We start from the raw sequence: 13,501 nt of genomic DNA, 5'->3' as shown, positions 1-13,501 counted from the left end.
GGGCATTGTTGCCAGATACTATTCCTACTCATTAAACCTGAAATCTACTCCAAGGCCTGCAAAAATACTGGCAGACCACTTTTAATAATGTTTCAGAAATCAGAAGTTTGTGGGGGAAAAAATGTACTACAATGGATACCTGGAAAGCTGAGCCTTATTAAACTTGGCACACCAACTTTTGAGGTATGCAGAAGATTAATACTGAAATCGTTGCAGAAGAGCTTAAGTTTTCTGCTCACACTGCAGCAGAAGTGGCCAAGTACTCTTAGAGAATGTAAGATCCCTGGCACAAAGTGTCTGCTTTATAGGTATCTCACATTTTTCTAAGGAAAACAGAACAGAAATCTGTGTTCACTTATCGCTCTAGAAATTACAGATCTCCTTTCACCTCCTAGACACTCTGGGCTACACATTGCTCATTTTTCCATTTGACTATCAGAATACACACTGCCTGGTAATTAAAGCACTACTTCCCAACATTATCCAACAGATACAGAAAAATTTGTCTATTTAGCAAATGCCACTTAGTCTCTGCCTTTCTCCTTGGTGCAACAATGAACCAGTCATCCTCACAGATTTAGGTGATAAAGCTTGCTGTCTAGCTAATCATGGACTGTGGGTTTCACTTAGGCAGACCTATACAGCAAGAGCTTTGACTGACTTTGAAACAAAAAATGCTTCCCCTCCCTACAGTCAAACTCCAGACCAAAAGGATCAGGCAGAAAGAAATAGCAATGTTACCCACTCCAGTTACAAGCAGTTGCAAAGTCACCATGTGTTACAGCGAATGACAAGCCTAAAAGAGAACAAAATTAATGATTCATAGACAAATGACAGAGATACTTTTAGCTTCTCCAAGGACTGTAACAACCATAGACAAAGACCATCTTGAAAGTTTGATGTTTTATTTTGGATGTTCCTCCTATGTTTGCCTTTTGTTAATCCCTAGTATTGGCAAGTGGTCATTCAACCTTAATACATAAAGCTAAATAGCTACTGGATTACAAAAAGACCACTCTCTTTGGAGATGTTTTGGAAAGCTCTTTTAATAAACTTCTAGAAAATTAGTATGTGAATGGGAGAATGCCATTCCTTGGAGCTTCTCTCCGCAAGTTACTGTCAAACTTCTTCAAGTTATGCTACGGTGTCTAACAAACAGATTTAATTCCATCTCACTATAGTTGCAGCCCTGGGGTTATTTCTTCCTTATCCGAGTCATTAAAATCTTGAATATTTGGGTATGTATCATCACAAGTTTAAAAAGACAACTTTGTCATTCCACTCTATGAAACAGAAGTACTATGTCTCTGAACTTGGGAGCAGATTTTGCTAACAAGGGTATCATATGGTTTGTTACTTTACAGTATTAGTGCAGGACACAGATTGCACATACTTTTGCAGAGTATCAGGCTCATCCTGACATTAAAAAAGCTGACTGACTTTTGTGAAGAAAACCACACTATTTAGTGACATGTATTCAAAAGAATCCTAGTAACTACATTGATATGTTTACATTAATAACATGAAAGCAATGATGATGTGTAACAAGCTAATTATAAGAATTCCTAAGAAACTCTGATTCTAGACTTGTTATGTGGAAGTGTTTGAATCACCCTCACAAGCATTCTAGCTCATATCAGGAATGTGCATTTGCACTTAAATTACACATTAATTTAGTCATGGAAAGAAAAAAAAACTTTAAAAAGTATTTTTATTCTCTACCTTTTCTAAACTGAGGATACATTATCAGTCACATGAATTTTTTTTTAGCTCAACAAACAACATTGGTTATATTTAAAGTATACAGTTGCAACCTTAAAGGTCTTTACTGATCATACTGAGTTTCAACATTTCAGTTTCCACATCTCCTCCATCATATGAAGAGAGACATGGATACCACTGTACATTATTATGCCCAAAACCTGATGATCAATAAGAAGCTGACTAAAAGAGAAAAGGGAAAGATTGGCATCGGCCCTTTTCAACTCTCAGCTCTCTACTGAAAGCAAAACAGAGAATGATCAGTACTAATGCTGGATGATAGCTTTTGGGGTTATATGTAGTACTCCAACCCTAAACTACTGCTGACTAAGGAAATGGGTTACCTTGGCTGGATCATAGGAGACCAGCTGCAGGCCCTGATATGGTACCTAAGCATGTTTTAAGCTATGTGAGCATTTCCACCACCTCCAAGATGACTGCTCACACCAAAGGACCTTGCAGAGTGACAGTTACCAACATATGTGCTGTGAGCACACCAAGATGTCACCACAACCTGCAACTCCCCATCATGTCCCAGTGGGCTCATCTCCTACAAGGAAGAAATCTTTGAGAACCATTTCCTGAAACCTGAAAAGACTTTTCTGAAAGTAACAGAGCCAAAAAAGGCAGACTTATTGCTCATGCCATGTCCCATGACAGAGATATTCAAGGAAGCAAGAGCAGTGATATCTCAAGCTTTTAAAAGCTGTCTGACAAGTTTAGCATTCTTCTATCTCCTTAGATGTAATCCAATCAATAGAGATGTCAAAACCTGCTATAATTAAGTAATTTGTACAAAGACAGAGTGTATATGTAGAGAAGAACATCTTAAAGCAATTACTATTAAACCTCGTAAGAAGTTCAGGTACACAGATAATCATCACTGTGTTTGTACATAGTGTCGAAAAGAAACAGAAGTCTATGCTTTGAACAGGGCAGCATTTGCCTATACAAAAGCTACCAAGAAGTTACAGTATCAGATATATTTTGCTGAGCTTGTTATGGAATAAAAATCTCCTATTTGCCTTTTGCAAACTATGCTTATAACTGGGAGAGAAATGAGGTGGAAATCCATCTGTGACCCGAGAAATAAATTAAACATATATGGTCTCATTAGTGTTCTGAAGGGTGGGACAGTTTTACTATGACAGATGTTTTGTTCAGCATTTCAGTCCAGATTGTTGATCACAGATGTTTTATGGTTTAAACAGAAAGACTAAACTGAATCTCAAAGATTCAGGTTACAAATAGCTAAATGTGGAATAGTTCTGGAAGGCCAAAGGGTGAGAAAACGGATAAGTCAAAACATTTCTCATTCCATGGGCATAGAACAGAATTGAGTAAGTTTTGCTATTTTCGGAACACATGTGTTAGGGAGAAGAAACAGAGGACCATAAATGGGGATTTGTGCTGTGCAGTGGTTGCCAATGAATTGTAGTGCTGTATTTTGTGGAAACATGCCTTTAATCTTGGAATTTCAATTCAGAGACAATATTCCCAAAAGAGACAAATTAAAATTCTTACAATAGTGCTGTGACACTCATCCCCTAGTCCTCCTCCCCACACCCTTCTTCTCTACTGCTTCTCATCAAAGCCATCTTCAGCAGAAGAAAATTTCCACTTGATCAGCCATCCGTGTTCCTTCAGGACTTTCACAGATCTCCCAAAAGGAGTACAGCTGATAACATTTGGACAGCTGAACCAACAGTCTCTCACAACATAACCCCTACTACTCAATCCATAGACACAGAAAGGAGTAACCTTGCAGCAAAGAAAGGTTTAGCAAGCAAATCCCTGTTCAGCAAGTATATCCTTGAATACACTTAAAAAAAGTAAGAATAAGATCACACTTCCATCTGTTACTTGCTTCTCTATAGAAATTAGCATTCTGTAGCTCTGCAAAGTAATGGGGCTAAAAGTTTTCCCCAAAGCAGTAAATAAGGGGACCGGGGAGGGGAGGGAATCAGCTTGCTCTCTAGTCTTGTAACAAGAATGTGATGGAAACAGAATTTGCAGAGCACGTATGAGAGTAAAGCCAGTTCCACAAAATAACTATCAAGCTGAATTCAAAGGAGCACCTTGCATGAAAAGGGGGATACTTCTGACAATTTGCACCCAGCAAGAAAAGACATCATACCTCTTTTCATATATGGAAATAAGCAACAGCAAACAGGAAGCACATGAACTATGACCATAAGGATGAAGGCAATCAGTCACAGGTTTAAATCGCACAAGAGTTGCACAGTTTTTCTTAACATCTAGCCTAATAGTAAAGCTGTAAAGCACTGCAACAGATTGTCTAGGGGAAAACTGGAATCTCCATCCCTGGAGGTTTTTGAGAATAGGATAGGCAACCCCTGACACAGATAGATTTGGTCTGCCTAGTCCTACTGTTGGGCAGGGTGATAGCACAGGTGACCCCTAGAGTCACTGATCTATATTCTGTGAGTCTAAAAAGCAACAGTTATTGATTTTACTTCTTCCTTACTCAGACGCTGAGGAGAAAGGGGAAACTGTATATGAGAGTCTAAATGATTAAAAACACCAAATGCTTTATCTGTCACATTAGCACTAGGATCGGCTTGCTTCTATTTTTATCTGATGTTCTTCATTCAACTATTTTCAAAGCAATCACCACCCTCGCTTTCAGCAAAGACAGCTCAAGATAAATCAGTTGTCAGTACAGCACTGCTGTATTCAGTTTCTGTTATGAATATTATTAACTGAGAAAATGCTTAATACATTTGAGATACAAAGATGTGCAAAATAGGAGAACTTATCTGGATGATCTTCATTATTTCAGATTTTAGCTAGTCTTCCTGTGCACACATCATGAAGCCCAAAGACTCACTAAGCAAGCAAAGGAAGTACTCTGAGTCACCAGATTGCTCTGTGAACCCTCTCTCCTCCAGTGCTCTCTCTTTTAATGTATGCACTTTTATTTTTCTGCTGGCAACCTCTTTCAATAGCCGCAATTCACAATTTTAAGGAAAAACTACTGTGGAAGAGAGGCTTCTTTAGGTTTTCCCATCCTTTCTTCCCATGAGGCCCCAAATGTGTTCAGTATGATATTTTGAGATATGTATAAGTTCCAGGGCATACACAATTCCCAGGATTTCCCAACCTCTGTTAAGAAGAAAGAACTGATAAACAGAAACTTGTCTGTGAACACACAACCTCAGCAGGAACAGCTCTGCTGCCACCTGGTGCCCTATGTGCTCTCCAGCAATCTCAAGGAGAAGACTGGACTGCAATAGCGGTCTTCCCATCAAAAAAAAAAAAAAAGCAAAATGTGGCAAAATTAAAGCCCAGAAGACATAGGAGCTGGGATAAGCTTAGATGCGCTAGATTTTTATATTATGTGTCAACACGATCCTCTTGGTTGTCATGATAAAACAGCACTGCTTTGCCATGTGGACTTTTAGGAAGAATTAGGGAGAAAGAAAAATTGGTGCAAACATACAGCAATCAGATGTCAGCATTATAGTCACCAGTTGCATTTCGGTTATCAAGGAATCAATAATCCAGCTTTAAAAAAGCAGGTACAAACTTGCATGGCTAGGGAAGCCCAAATGTCTGATTTTAAATTCAGAAGAGCCATGGTTAACTGGTCACCTAAGGACAGACCCCCATCAGCAAAGTAATTTCTTCTTGCTGATCAGCCAGCCAAATAAGTTAGCAGGATCACCATACATGGGACAAAATGGGGCTGCAAGGACTTACTAGATTAAGCAAAGCACTGTACAAATCGAATTGGTCTGGCCCCTCTAAAGCATAGATGGAAATAAAATAGTGCCCTTCCTCTTCAACATGGAAAAGCTGGCAACCAAAAGGGCTCAGGAGTGCACTGAAATGCAAATGGAAGGCCCTGAGGGGCAGCAAAAAGCACACAAGGCCACTAGGACATCCAAAAAAGGCAGATGGAGGGCCCTCAGTAGCACTGAAAGGCACACAGAGATCCCTGAGCAATGAAAAAAGTTACATCAAAGCCCCATGGGGTGCACCAAAAGGCACATCGTGAGCCCCAGAAGCCACCAAAAGGCCCATGGAGAGCCCTGAGGCACACCCAAGGGCATTCAGAGGGCCGAGAGGCCCATAGAGGGTCCTGGGGAGAAATGAAAGGCTCACAGAGGGCCTTGGGGAGCACTGGAAAGGCACATGGAGATTCCAGAGGTGCTGTGAATGGCACATGGAGGGCTCTGGGGGTGCAGAACAGCAACTCAAGGGATTTGGGGAACACTGAGAGCTATGAAGTGGGCTCCTGGGCTGCCCCATGTCTGGTGTTTCACCCACCTCCTTGCTTCTGCTGTACACATCAGCCAGGCAGGGCTAGGAAAGCTTCTTCCCTGGGCAGTGGCACTGGGGAGGAGGCTGCTTCTCCCCATCCGCGGGGTCTTGGGGGTGAGGTAGGGCTGGTGCAGGTCCAGGCCATCTCACTGACTATCTGCTCATGACTCTGCAGTGCAGGACATGCTAGAAAGAAAATAAAACACAGCTTGATTTCCCCTGTCCTGCCTCACTCCAGGCTGCTCTCAGGACAGAACAAACTAAACCAAACCAAAACAGCAGCGTTTTGCTGTGCAAACAGATCTCTCCTCTCGACCACCCTTTCAAGAGCACACACACAATTGTCACCAGTACTGAACGCATTCCCCTTTTCCCAGCCATCCCAGGGACCCTAGTGACACAGACCTCCCTGTCCCGCCACCAGCTTCTGCAGGACCTAGTCCCAGCTCCCACATGCTTTCAGGGAGGCTCAGAGCAAGGCGATGGGCACAGCAGCAGGCCCACATACCCTGCAGGCTTTTCTTTCCTGCATACATGGGTAAACTGCTTTCTGGGGCTCCTTCCCAGCTCCCCTTCCTGCAGCACTAGCTATTGCCTCCCTGACCCAGCTGGGTGCCTGGGGAAGGCCCCGGGGGTCCTTGGGGAGTTGCTAGCAGCAAGCTGGGGTGCCCTCAACAGCTCTCCCAGTGTCACTAGAGCCCCGAGGTGGGTCTTTTTTCTCTTAGATATAAAATAGAAATATTTCTCATTCACTTTCTGCAAGTTGCAGGTGAATTGCAATATCAGTTAGTTATGTAGCCACACATTGTCCCTCCATGTGGGGTCTTGGATGTCTGCATGCTTCTGACTTCCCAGTATATTCCCAGCCAAAGCTTCACTGTCAAGCTGTCAAATATGCTGTAGCCCTCTCACACAAGGTATAACTGTTGGTAGCAATGAATAAAGCTGGGCTTTTGACTAGAGGGAAAAATGTCATCAAGTGTTTCAAAATACCAACCTGACTGTAAGGGGAAATGTGATGTCCATGGGAGGTGTTGCATTCTTCCAAGAGCTTTTTAACTCCTCACGACACCCCATTCTCCAACAGCTTTCATATTATTTCAGCTCATTAGTGTGAGCAAATTCTTCCAGAGGCATCAGCTGGCATAACATGAATTTCAAACATAATGGGCACAGCTCTTTTGTGTGCATACACTGATATTTTTACCATTGTAACTGTTGTCTAAGGGGGCATCCACAGATGTCTTTGATACTGACATGGAAGTAGTGAAGAGGATCAGTCCAACAGCTTTATAGATGAACAGCAGAGGAGGCACTGGGTCAAACCTGATGTTGTTTCAGCCCGTTACTCTCTTGGACAGCAGTTAACAGCAGATACTCGGGAAGGAGTGTCAGAACAGAGCTGTATACAATGATTTTTTCCACAGACTATTCTTCTAGCAACCTGTGGCCTGGGAACTTCCTCAGCCAGAGGCACTAGCCCAATAGCCTTTGATGTATTTGCTCTTCCAAAAGTGCACCTAGTATGTGGGCTGAAGGCACGCCATGATTTTATGGAAGGGCACAATGAGGCTGCTTGCTTGCTTTTTCTGTTCCTTCTCTAATAACATTTGCTTTGCTTGTTTTCACCTCTGCTGAGGAAGGAACTTAAGCTTTCATGGACATCTCTGTTGGAATCGTTGGGTCTCATTACTGACCAACAGCCATTAGATCAGAGCCCATGACTGGGTATGTGAAGTTAATACTTGGGTTTTTATCCCCAAATGCCTTACTTCACTTGCAGTGAATATCCCGTAGCATCTTACTGCCCAGTCATTCAGTGTCCTTTAGTCCTTCTGCAGCTTTTCTTTTGGCCTAAAATGTAGAGGTGTTCTGGGGTTTGTTTGTTTGTTTTAGACAGCCATACGTGCAAGAAGACAAAAAGAAATCTGGAGCTGGCTGTTTCAGAGCGAGTTCTTCACAGTGTGTGAAGTTCACATGTATGTGAGCACTACTTGGATTTGAAAAGTCAACTGTAATTCCCCATCATAACAGCCTTAACATGTACTAATGAGCATAAGCCTTTAGAGGAAGCCCATAAGCATCTCATCATGTTCTTAATGTACCTCCTCAGAGTGCAGGTGGGCCAGGAATCAGCCTGCTGGGCTGCAATCTTAAGCAGTACCTCTCCTTGAGTGGCTGAACACTTTCCTTCTAAATAATTCTAGTTTTAAAAAACAGATAACAGAAAACAGGTAACAGATATTTAAATCCTAGATTTAAAAAACAAAACAACAACAAGTGTCCCTGCCACATTAAGGTGTATGTATCTGGCTTTGCTCCAGTTCTACAAGTGATGTTTGAGTGTCTGGTTGTTGTCAGAGTAAACTCCTAAGATCAGTTCTGGATCTGGGCCTCTTGTAGACAGTGCAAATCCTCACATGTGACAAGCGGAAGGCTTGAGCTGATGTGTCTCAACTAGTTACTAGTAAAAAAGTACTGTCTGGATACTTGGGTGTGGACCAGGAGTGGTAAATGGGTTCTATAAGTAGGTTCACTACTGTCTGGGTACTGTATGGTTTAGCTTGGATAGTGTGGTTTTTTGGGTTGTCATGTCTTGCACTCTTTTAGGAGGGGAGAGGATAAACCCATGCAGCATCCAAAGGCATTGGCTGTTCTTAAAGTGAACTTTGTCACATGAAGGAATTAGCAACGGGAAGTTCAAGCATATTTCTGCCTCTCTATTATAACTTCATATTTAATTGCATCTTTTTCCTTTTAGAATCATATGCTTTACTTCTGTAGGAAGATGATGTGAGAAATAATGCATCAGCAATTACTGTGAGAGTAATGCTGTGATCACCTTGTGGTGACAAACTTTCATTTTAAATATTTGTCTAATGTCTTATTTCAAAAGGCAGCAGACACATACATTTTCCTCTTTGGGCTACAAAGTACCAGTTAAGGGTCATCCCCCCTCCCCTGCCAATTTTGGAGATAGCAATGGTCCTTGAAACTAATACACCTTAAGTGCAAGTCAAAAAGATCACTGTGACTTTGCCCAGGGAATGATTAAGAACAGATGCTACCCAAACCTCTGCCATCGGACTGGAAGCCTCCCACGTTGCAGCACCCGAGGGCCAAATTATGGACAAACGGTACTCTTATCTGTGGTGCTAATTATTGTGGCACTCAAATGAATGTCCCCAGCAATGCTGTACTTGCTTCAAGGAGAGTTTTCTTCTATTTCTGGAATATCCACAGTCTACTTGATTCCTAATACTGTATGTGCAATGACCATAGGAAGAAAGCATTTATGATCTTGGATTTGTAACAAATCCATAGTGAAGCCACTGTAACTGGAGTTTATTTTTGTATCTCCATAGAATTATCAATTGTGAAAGCAGAATCATTTATTTTCTGTATGAAAATAAATCTGTAACTTCTATAAAGAGCCTAACTGGTATAAATCTCTTCCTAGCAAAGAAATGGGGTGATTTTTGTTGATGAAGAAAACAGTTTGCCATAGCAAAGTGGTTTCTAGCTCACTTATAACGCCCAAGAAAGAAGACCAGTAAGCATATTAGAGCACAAAAGTCTCTAAGCAGCTGTCAAAAAATCCCAAAGGGGCTATGAGGATGTCATTAAACAGTGAGGTGAGCAAGTGCAATTAATATGGAAGTAGAAGCAGTCTGTGTTCAGCACACGTTTCTCTTTGAGGTAACTCACCAGCCTTCACAGTAGAATAAATTAGCCTGTGCATGGCTTGGTGAGCGTGGGCTGACCAGGACCGGACTGTGTTTAACACTACTAGGGGTGCCTCCACAAAATATTGCAGAGAGCAGTGTATGCTGTGGCAGTGGATTAAAAGGTACTATCAGGTGCTGGTACAGCTGTGCAGGGTGATGGACATCTGCATCTGTCCTGCCAGATGTAGTGGTGTTGCTGGAACATGTTACTACATTCAGCTGCTTACTGCCCCTTTGCCACAGGTACTGTGTCCTTACCTGTGCCAAATGAAGTGTTTGTGGGAATTCTCTTTACTCTGTTCCAGTCACATTGAACGAGAGGAGCTTAAACACAGCCGTTTCCTTTTTTTTTTTTAATGTTATTACCTTTCAGTTAGACTCCAGAATCAGGTCTTCTAGTTCCGCATTTATCCTTGCAGAGGAAAACTTGTCCCACAGTTGGCTTGTAGAGAGCTTGTCTTAATGCATGTGTAAACAGCCTTGTCAGATTGTTTCCATGTTCTCTCATTTCTGTAACCCAAGACAGGATAATTACCATAATGTCAGGCAGTTCTTGACTGGTCACAAAGTGGTTCCCATTCTCAGCTCTAGGGAGAAGAAGGATGCTGATTTTTTGGACATCTCCTCTCTGCATTTCACTGTGAGAACACTAATTTCTACAGTGCTGCTCCTCACCTGAAGAACTGTTCTCCAGCCTCTTCTGAGAAAGCTGATAAGGGATAGTTAATCTGTGTTGTTGATCACCAGCTGGATCAGCTGTTATTGGAGGTCGTAATAGTTAAATAATCACTTTTCAAACTGATTAGCTTAATGCATCAAAAAATCAGAGTGTTTTCTTTAAGAAAACCATCAAAAAGGCAAACTTTCATATATTTTCCTTAGATGAGATGTTTCTTCATGGTCCCTTGATTCCCTGAGAAGCTGGCTAAGGCTTCTGCTGATTATACACTTTAGGACCCATTAGAAAATCACTATGATTTAAGTATTCTTTCTCCTTCTAGGCCCAAGTGAACAGAATCTCTCACCTCAACTCACACACACCATGGTGAAGGCTCCTGCCCTGCCGAGGAGCCTTCTGTCTGCACCCCTGCCTGGGAGAGACACCACTCCCCAACAGCTGCAGTGATGGCATGGGGCTGGAGCTGGAGCACCGTCATGCAGGTCTGCTTCCCCCCAGCCCTCCTGGACACCTTGGTTTCCTGAGCAGGGAGAGGACAGTGTGGCCTCGGGGTTACAGCAGGGGCAGGAAGACCCGACACGCAAAGTTGGCTGGGGGCTCCCAGCGAGCAGCAGCAGAGCCAGAGAGGTAAGGGGGCAGGAGGACTGGGGGTGGGGGGGAGGGTTAGATCTCCTTTTTGCAAAGCAATCCCCCTGCAGTGAAGCAGCAGAGTCTACCAGGCAGACTGGGTGCTCATGAGCCTGTTCTGCCTCATTCTGTATTCAGGCATTAGTTTTTACACATGACAGGGAGCACTCAGCCTTTCAGGGTTCAGCAGCCTAGATTTTAGCAAAATTAATCAGAAATTATTTTTGCACCCTTAAAATAAAAGAATATTCTTTATTTCTACTTTGTTTTACATTCTTTCTCAATTTGTAAGAAGCCTTTCTAGCCACACTGTTCTACCAATCTGTATCTGCAGTACACATCTGCCAAGCTGTCATGAAATCACCTCATTAAAATCAATAAGGAGAGAAGATTATTTTTGTGACAATTGGTAAGAGAGTCTGCTTTTGCTTCAATATTTTCTCAGTGCTGTTCCACACCTGATAAATGGGACTACACACAATGCTATTGCATGCATACAGCTATTCTATTTCTTTTTCTCACATCTTTTTTCCCTCAAATGCTTTAAGGAAGATCTAGTGAATAAATGACATTAATGGAGGCCAAAAAAACCCTTTTAGTTTTCTCTGTTGTCTATTTAAGCCACTGGAGAAACAACACCATTAGTACGTTTGCACGCTCTTCCTGCAATTGCATCAAAATTGAAAGAAGGAAGATGGAACCTTTCCGGACCTGGTTCATAAGAACCATTAATCTTGAAGATTACATCTACTTACTAATTGTGTACTTGGTGCCTCAGCACATCCAAAGACTATGTCTATGGAATTAAAGATTAAAAACTGAGAAAAATAAGAATGTGGAAACTTTCCAGAGTTATTCAGAGACTATTACAAGAAGCTGAAGCAAAACCTGCACGTGTCAGTGGAATTATTGAGTAATATTTTGCCTATGTCAGTGTTAAGTGACTCAGATTTGTTACTATAATAGTGATAAACTCAGCTTTTGTATTTCATTTGTGATCAGCAAATCTCAAAGCACTTGAGATTTTTCTGCGTGTATTTTCTGCCTGTGCTAAACCAAAGTGGTGTCTAGACAACATGGGAATAATAGATTTCAGTTCTCTTCTCGCTTTTATCATTTTTATCAATTTTATGACTCTATTCCTCCAGGCTATGTTTTTGTTGAAGTCAATATGATCCCTGGGCTTTGCTGATAGTCACACAGAAGATCATTACAGGGCTTCACCGAAGTTCATATTTCTTTGCAGTGCTATGAAGATGATGGTGTCCTCTTTGTCAGTGTAGCTCAAAGCAGAGGAGGAATTTATTGACATGGTGCCTCCTACAAGCTGTTTTTCTTTCCTGTGCTGCTTCTTCCAGTTTGGATGTCCTTTATCTTCCTTTCCCTGCCCCCAATATTTTCAGTAGGCACTTGTGTCATCTGTGAAATGGACGTCCTGCAGTGCCCACAAGGCATGCTGCTGGATGTGGAGAGCAGTTTTTTTCACTTGATTACTTGATATTGTAGGACAGTAAACTTCAAAAAATTAGCTTGAGAAAGGAAGACCTTCCAAGAAAAGCCTTGAGAATGAGTTCCAGCAATGTAGAGAAGACTTGCAGTACCAGCGATCTCTTGAAAATTCAGTAAGTCCTATCTGCAACAGTTAAGATGGTGATGAAAGGATGCAACTGAAAAAAAGCCTTAAAAATCAATGCTCAGTCTTTGTCTACTGCACATCTTGACTTCTAAAAGCCTCCAGGTATGTGTGCTCTAGAGATGAAATTGGAAGGTAATTTGCCTGCCAAACTTTGAAAAATGAACTCTGATCACCTGAGAGCAGAAGCAACAGGAGTTGGTAGTGATAAACCGCATTTAAGACTGCTGACCTAAAGAGTTGTCTTAGAGCAATGTGATAATTTGGTTTGGCTACCTTTCAAGAAGAATTAGTTTTTGGATAATTGTTCTGTACAGATACAACTTAGGTAGTGTATTAGGTGTTTGACAACAGTAAGTTTAGACTGTTGTGCCAAAGAGGTTGCTAGACTAATGATATTTATTGGCATGCTCATGACAAATCAACATTGTCTTCCATATATGCAGATGATTTTTAATGAAGGAAGGACCAGATCCTTGGTTGCAGAGTGAAATGTTCAGAGATCAGGCAAAAAAGGTGTAAAACCAGCTAAAACACAATTTTGTGGTGCTCAGATCTTGGGCTATGCCTGATGCACCCAAGAACACAGAAAGAATCTGCGATGCTGCACTATTGTGGTCCAGGTCCCTCTTCCATGAGCCTGTGGGAGGGCAGCCTTCCTACACAGCCTAATGGCATGCAACCTCCTTTCTCAAGGATTGTGGCCTGCCTACTCCACCCTCCCAGAGTCTCCTTCATTGTCATTCAGGTTAAGGGAGTGGCTTGCAACAGCCATTTGTGTGGTTT

The sequence above is a fragment of the Dromaius novaehollandiae genome, chromosome 3, assembly GCF_036370855.1.
Source record: "Dromaius novaehollandiae isolate bDroNov1 chromosome 3, bDroNov1.hap1, whole genome shotgun sequence".
NCBI lineage: Eukaryota > Metazoa > Chordata > Aves > Casuariiformes > Dromaiidae > Dromaius > Dromaius novaehollandiae.
The sequence above is the reverse complement of the archived record's forward strand: the minus strand, read 5'-3'. Positions refer to the sequence as shown.